This window comes from Ochotona curzoniae, unplaced genomic scaffold, assembly GCF_017591425.1.
Source record: "Ochotona curzoniae isolate NIBS_2020 unplaced genomic scaffold, NIBS_Ocur_1.0 scaffold_4505, whole genome shotgun sequence".
In the NCBI taxonomy this organism is placed as follows: domain Eukaryota; kingdom Metazoa; phylum Chordata; class Mammalia; order Lagomorpha; family Ochotonidae; genus Ochotona; species Ochotona curzoniae.
In genome coordinates this window covers 22659214-22667003 of record NW_024467118.1, presented here as the reverse complement: position 1 = coordinate 22667003, position 7790 = coordinate 22659214, and the positions used below count along the sequence as shown (strand labels likewise).

Sequence of the window (7790 nt, the reverse complement as noted above, 5' to 3'; positions counted from 1 at the left end):
GATTCTAAAAACAAAAACATTGTCTGACCAGAATAGCGTACCGCCAAAACTTTCCTTTGTCTTTGAAAATGAAATAAAATTCTTCCACAGTAAAGAAAAGTCACAAGAATATGTCTTTTCCAAACCTGCCCTACAGATGATACTTAAAAGTGTTCTGTTGACAGAGTAGAGGAATATCACCCATCAAAACCAAAGGCAAATGGGAAGAACATCCCCAAAAAAGAATAGCAGAAGACTAAATCAATGAACAACCCATTGCTGGATGACAAGAACAAATTACCATCTGTTTATTTTAACCCTGAATGTAAATGGTTTAAACTCATCAATCAAACTTCATAGATTAGTAGACTGGATTAAAGAAAACAAACTCCATCTATTTTTTTTTTTTTTTTTGCCTATAGAATACATAGCTCACCAATAAAAATAATTGAAAACTATCTCATGGATTTTGATTCTTTAATATACTTTTTAATTTTGATTTTTTGGATTATGTGGTATAATTTCGAATAGACTGGGATTTCCTCCCAAACTCTCACCTCCTGACAGATTTTCTCCATTTTACTATAGTGATATAATCCATCATGAGAATCACAACTCCATCAGTCTCTTACTTAAGTCTACCCCAACATTGCTGGTACAGAAAATGTCAGACAGTCCAGCATCCCATTGTCTACACTTGTCCAACAATTTTGTTGAGAATCCATCTTTCGTCTGGAAGCAGGGATGCATGTGGCATTATATCTCCATATCTGGATGTGGTAGACCCCAGTACTCCATCATACATTTCCATAACTGAGAAGCCATGAAACAATGTTAACAGCTGGTATGGGTTAGAGCAACAGCCTCAAAAACAACAACAACAACAACAAATTACAGCATCATGAAAAAGCATGCCACTAAGTAACCAACATATGGATGACAAATAGGAAATACAGAAGTCACTTGGGAAAAATGATGCCACCGTGTAATCCATGAGCCAGCAATGAATTTGACAAGAGAAAAGAAAGCATTTGGAGTAAATAAAACTGAATATAAAAAAAAACCAGCAAAACACATGGAATGCAGCCAAAAAAAAAAAACCCCAAGTATGCATCAGATTGTTGTAGTTACACTTTCCATGCTGGTTTCCTTATATAAGAGAGAACATATGGTATTTGTTCTTTTGTGATTGAATCATTTCACTGAACATAACGGTCTCTAGCTGGGACCACCTAGTTGTAAATAGTATAATTTCATTTTTTTTCTTGCTACAGTTGTTTTTTTTTTTCATTTTTTATTATATTTTTGACAATCTTTACATAGTTAATTAGGGCAAAAAGGTTCAAGGGCTATAGGAAAGTGGGTAAAACTATTATTTCCATATTGTTTTCTTCATGTATCTGAGGTACAGGGGGATATTGAGGGAGAAGCCCCACCCCGTTTCCCACCCACCCCAGCTCCCAGATGTGGGGTATGCTCTGAGATACTTGCTCAAGTGGTTTCGATAGTTCACCAGTTATGAATTTCCTTCTTTTTAATAGCTGAATAATATCCCATGGAGTAGATGTACCACTGTTTCTTTCTTTAACCACTCTTCTTGGGACACACATCTGGATTGTTTCCATGTCTTTGCTATTGCAGTTTGTGCTGCTGCAAATATAGGATTACAGATCCCCTTCTCACATTTAGCTTTAATTACTTTTGGGTATATTCCTAGGAGCATGATAGCTGAATTGTATGGTACGTTTATTTGCAATTTTCCAAGCACTCTCCATACATATTTCCATACTGGTTGTACTAGTCTGCATACCCACCAGCAGTGAAGGGGGGAACCTTTCTCCCCGCACCCACGTCAGCAGGTGCTATTAGTAGAGTTCTGAATGTAGGCCAGTCTCACTGGAGTTAGGTGGTACCTCAATGTGGTTTTCATTTGTATCTCCCTGACAGCTAGGGCGCCTGAGCATCTTTTCATATGTCTGTTAGCCATTTGGATCTGTTCTTTTGAAAAGTGTTTGTTCATCTCCCTTGCTCATTTTGATACAGGGTTTTTGTTGTTTTGTTTGTTTGTTTTTACTGTCCCTGGGTTTCTGGAGCTCTTTGTAAATCCTGGATAATAGTCCCCTATCACTTGTGTAGTGTGCAAAATATTTCTCCCATTCTGTTGGTTGCTTCTTCACTTTGTTAATTTTGTCCTTTGCTATACAGAAGCTTTTTAGTTTGATGTAGTTCCAAATAAATAAAATTTAGAAGTAAAATTGAAAACCCGAAGTTTATAAATAAATGGAAGCATATTTAACTTTGTAAAACAAAATGTCAGTTTGTGGGCCAAAAATGGTGTCATAAAATTAGCAGGAAAACAGTAGATTCAGAATAAAACTTGTCACACACAAGACAGATCAAAGATTCACATAACATAAAAACAACATTTACAAATCGACAAAAGATAAAAAGACAATTCAAAAAAATAGATAAGATACTAAATTGACGATGTAGACAGCAGATTCATAACAAAAGTATTTCATTAGAGAGATGCAAACCTATGCAATAATGAGCCATGCTTAACTCCCACTGTTCACCTAAATGTTTTTACACTGAATGTATCAACTGACAATAGGATGTAGCAGAGGGGCTGCTTTTAAACACTGCAGGTAAAAATGCAATGGTCACCACAGTCCAGAAACCACTGTGACACTACTAACATTTAATTAGCATCACACATCCTCCTATCTTTCAGTTCCACTCATGGGAATCTAGCCCATAGAGACACAAACCGCTAGGATAACCCAGGAAGGAGGCCATGTTTGCCACCTTATTCACTGTACCCTAGACAACCACCCATCAGTAGTGGGAATGCACAAATAAATGTTGTACATCTACACAAGACAGATCCATGTGGCCGCTAAAAGAATTAATTCGAGCTCTAAACATTGGTTCAGAGGATTTCCATGAGTTATTCCTGAATAAAGACATGGGGATGTAGGATATGACTTTACAGTTGTAGGATAAACACTGGCAAGTCTTTGCTTGTAGGGCTCTCAAAGCAGTTCTTCCTGGACTGAGAAATTCATTATTTTACTTGATGGAGGTTGAGACTGAATGAGGAAAGATGAAGAGGAACTCGGGATGGGAGAATGAAGCTCAAAATGACAAAGAAAAGCTCAAAATAATGCAGGACTTGTTCATGTGCATAAAAAAAATGGACGTGCTTATATGTGTACAAGTGCATGAACAAGTGGATTTTTGCGTTATGAACGTTTCAAATGGAGACCAGTGAAAAGTATAATGTACGGCCTTTTCAACCTCATTGTCAGTGGTGAACTTGGGGTGTGTGTGTGTGTGTTTATTTGTCTGCAGACAGTGACTCACTTCTTGCTCATTTTACCTTCCATCCTTTTCACTTGGAAGTTTCACTCACTTGCTTTCCCAGACAGCAGGAGCAGAGATGAGCTGAGCATAAAGTAAGATAAGGAAAGACACAAATATGAGCAGCACCAAGGGCCCCGTGCTGTTGCAAAGGGCGTACTGAAGGACATGAAGCCACCTCAGTAAATTCACCAGGGGACAAGTGACCAGCTCAGCAGGTGGGACTACACTTGGCTGCCCATATCCCATGCCGGAGTCTGTGTGTCCAAGTCCTGGCTGTACTTCTGGTCCTGGCTTCCTACTAGTGCACACCCAGGAAGCAGCAATGATGGCTCGCGTACTAGGTTTCCTGTCACCCCTGTGGAAGATCTAATGTATTGTCAGGCCCGAGGGCCTCTTCCATCCTTGTCAAGGGGAGTGCTAACCTTCTCTCCTTTCATACAACACTGGAAGACCTACTATAAATTCCAGGTTGTAGGCTTCAACTTCCCCCAGTCCTACTGTAGCAATCATTAGGGGGGAGTGAACTGACAGATAGAAAATCAATTCATTCTCTCTTTCTCTCTCTCCATTTCAAATAGAAATAAATTTCTAAAACTGTTTTAAGAAACTACGTCTCATCCAAGACAAGTAACAGAAGTAGTCACCTTCATGTATCTGGGACATTAAAGACCAACACTGTTATTACAAGAGTAAACCATAATTTAAACCAGCTTAGGTAAAAGAAAATAATATTTAGAGCAGAAATTAACAAATTTAAATATAAATATACAATCCAGAGGCTTGATACATCTAACATTGGTTCTTAAAAAGTCTTAGAGTTGACAAGCTTCTGGCAAAGCCACTCAAAAGAGAAGAAAAGCAATCATTCAGTAAAACTATGATTCGAATAAACAAAGAAAACATGGCCATCGCTGTTGCCAACACTAAAAGGATGGGATACCATAGATCAATTAATTCCCTACTCAAACACAGGAAAAAAGGAAATCTCTTAAAAATATGAAGTACTAAGATGTCCAAAAGAAAAAAAGTACAAAAATTTTTATAACATAATCATAACAAAAATCTTCTGACAAAGAACGCAATTCCAGTCTTAGATAAGTTCTTGCTCAGAACAACAACACACGTAACTTTTGTCCATTTTTAAAGATGGGATTCACTCCTATGAACTACTGAGGACAGCTGAAACCGGAGAATTAGAGCAATTTTATTCATAAATAGTGACCAAAATCTTCAATGAATCATTAGGAAGCTGTTTGCACCAATTGATCATTTCAAAGGTAATACAGGTCAAAAGAGAAATATCGCGTGATCATAGGTAGGCACAGCCAAGAATTCAATCAAATTCAGTGTCTCTTGATTATTTTTAAAAATCTAGTAACATTGGAAAATCACTCAGTGCTTTGGTTTGTGCCACCCACATGACAGCCCTGAATTGGGCTCCCCCGTCGCTTCCCTTCTCCCCACAGCTGCAGGTACTAGAGCAGTAAAGGAGCAGGTAGTGCGTCTCTCTGGCTCTCAGATAAATACATCCATGTTAAGTACTTTTTTGAAAACCTACAAGACATCACAGTAAATGGCAAATGGCACCGATACTCCAAGGTCAAGTGTTTCCTTCAAGATTTAGAACTGAAGCAATCCCGGCTCTCACCGCTGCTACTCCAGAACTGAGGAACTCCGGCTCCTCTTCCCCTCAAGGCAAGGCTCCATCCAAGACTGGCTTCCTGTTAAAACAGGTGACCAGAAGGAAGGAGCTTTAAAATGTCCTCTGTTTGCTACGCAAATTCAAGCCCTGCTTGCTGGAAGGCGTGACATTCTGAAAGGTTATACAGACAGACTGACTTGTTGACCTAATTTATAAGCAAACCAAGGAGGAACATTGAAGAAAGGTAAAAAAGCTACCAGGATACTCGAAAAAGTTTCCAGAAAATGGAGGTAAATGATAATTTCTGTTTTGGAACAAAATAATCTTTAAATCTATGCATACAATTGGACTTTGAAATGTTCATGAAAAAGTAAGTATTATGAAAAGTTATGCATAATTTCTTTTGTACAAAAATAAACTTATTTTTCCATTCCATTGTTCCACTGATCTTTTTGAAGTGCTCTGCATTAGAAGTTTCATGTTCTGAAGGCCCGTGTGGTGATGTAGCCCGCTAATTCCCTGTCTGCAATGCCATTATCCCATATGGGCACTGGTTTGAGTTCCAGCTGCTCTATTTCCTGTCTAGTTCTCTGCTTGTGGCCTGGGAAAGCAGCAGAGAATAGCCCAAAGCCTTGGATCTCTGTACCCATGTGGAAGACTCGGAGGAGACTCCTGACCTGGCTTTGCAGCTCCACTGCAGCCATTTGAGGGGTGAACTAGCAGATGGAAGAAACATCTTTGTCTCTCTCTGCTTCTTTCTCCTCTTCTCCGTAACTCTGCTTTTCAAATAAAAACACATAAAATCTTAAAATTTTTTCATATACTGTCAACATAGTGAATCATAACACACTCTAAGATCAAGTAAGGAGCCATGCAGCTCTCATTCTTGATTGCACACTCAGCACCCAGCAGCTGCTTTGCATGTAATTGGAGTTCAGTAAAGACCCATTCAACCGAAGAGGCAGAAACCTTCTCTCCTGGCCAGTGTCCATTACCTCTATAGCTCTATAGCATAATTTCTATAGCTGCTTGTGGAAAACAGAAACACAGAATAAAATCTCATTCTGAGTAGTAGATCTGGTCTTGTGAGCCACAGAGATTTCCAGCCTGCTACTGGAAATGAAGTTTCTCTATTGACGGCAGGTGTTTGGCACAGCAGGTAGGATGCCACTCAGGGTGCCCACACTCAGGGTGCCCACACTGGCCATCAGAATGCCTGGGTTCAAGTCTTGCCTTCACTCTTGATTCCAACTTCTTGCTAATGGGCACCCTGGGTGGCAGCAGTGATGGCTCAGGTATCTAAGTCCCTGACAACCGTGTGAGAGACCTAGCCTGAGTTTCTCACTCCAGGAGTCAGCCTTCCTAGCCCTGACTACTATAAGCAGTGGGGAGTAAGCCAATGGATGGGAAATCCATTCTCCCTCTCTTTCTCTCTCTGCCTTTCAAATGAATAAAGTTTTTAAAACTTCAAGAAAAAAAGGCTCTCTAGCTAAGATGATAAGATTCCAACAGAGGAGCAAAAAACAAAAAAACAAACAACTGGCAAGAAGAGACTCCACTGCCCATAATTCAATTATGAGCCTCTCATGTTTTGTAAGAGAATGCAAATACAGTTGCTTTCCAAATTTCAAAGCAATAACCCTTTGTTATCACCTCTTTCACAGCCGAATTAGTCCACATTAGTGTCAGCTTCAAAAGCAGAATTTCCCTTTTTCCTTGCAACTTTCATCTAAAAAAATTTTTAACTTTTCCGATCTTTTTGTGATGATTGAGTTGATACATGGTTGTGTGACATGTGCCTTCCTCCAAAACTTGTTACGACATCAGCACACTGCCCATCTGACGTGGAAAAAAAAATTTATAACTTCTAATACTCGAAATCTGAGTCCACTGTTTTCCAAGGGTCATGGCCTCCAGCCACTGGACCCAGCAAAGCTTTCCACAGTAATTGGGTTCCCAATGCAGAGGAATTTAGGTGCTTACGATGGCGTAAATCCTGGGACAGCTTGAATTTCCTTCTTTCTCTTCCACATTTTACTTCCCTGATCTATGCTTTTGGGGACCTTTTCTTAACCTTCCTGGAGTCCAAAGTCAGAGTTTCTGTTAATAACAAGTCTCGCCCTCCCCTCCCCCACAGCCTTATCCCCTCCCTCTTCCCTTTCTGGTTTGTTTCCCACAGCCCTGCCTGCCACTTCCCAGGATTTTGGGCATGGAGAAGAATCTGAATAGCAAATGAGAGGATCTGGGCTCACCTGGGGCCTGGGTCTCCACTTGGGTAAAGGAAATGCCCTTCTCCAGCAGGGAGTGCAGACCCAGTGAGCCAAAGTAAATGAAGGGAGCTGACTGGGTGTAAACAGACTTCCTGTGGTGGAAGGTTTATGGGGAGGAATGGGGATGGTAGGGATGACTGAACTTAAGCTTCCTAAAACAGCTATTGCACTAGGTTACTCAACCACATGGGAACCTAAGTGCTGTGTTGCCAGAGCTCTTGAATTTTCTTGAGAGTTCTAGAATACAGATTTTTTTTAAAAAAAAGATTAATTTAGTTTTATTGGAAAGGCAGATTCGCAGAGAGAAGGAAAGACCAAGAGAGAGAGATTCACCCCCCAAATGACCACAGTGGCCAGAGCTGAGCCGAGCTGAGCCAATCTGAAGCCAGGAGCCTCCTCTAGGTCTCCCAAACAGATGCAGGGTCCCAAGGCTTTGGGCCATTTTCCACTGCCCTTGCAGTTCACAAGCAAAGAGCTGGATGGGTAACGGAGCAGCTGGGACACAACCTGGCACCCATATGGGATCTTGATGC

The 7790-nt window shown here is 40.4% G+C and overlaps 2 pseudogenes; one reads left to right on the top strand and one right to left on the bottom strand.

Annotated features, from left to right (window-relative positions):
- Positions 1–3705: 3705 nt before the first annotated feature.
- LOC121146918 lies at positions 3706–3789 on the bottom strand (annotated as a pseudogene).
- A 2951-nt stretch (positions 3790–6740) lies between these two features.
- On the top strand, positions 6741–6832 carry LOC121146921 (annotated as a pseudogene).
- The last annotated feature ends 958 nt before the right edge of the window (positions 6833–7790 follow it).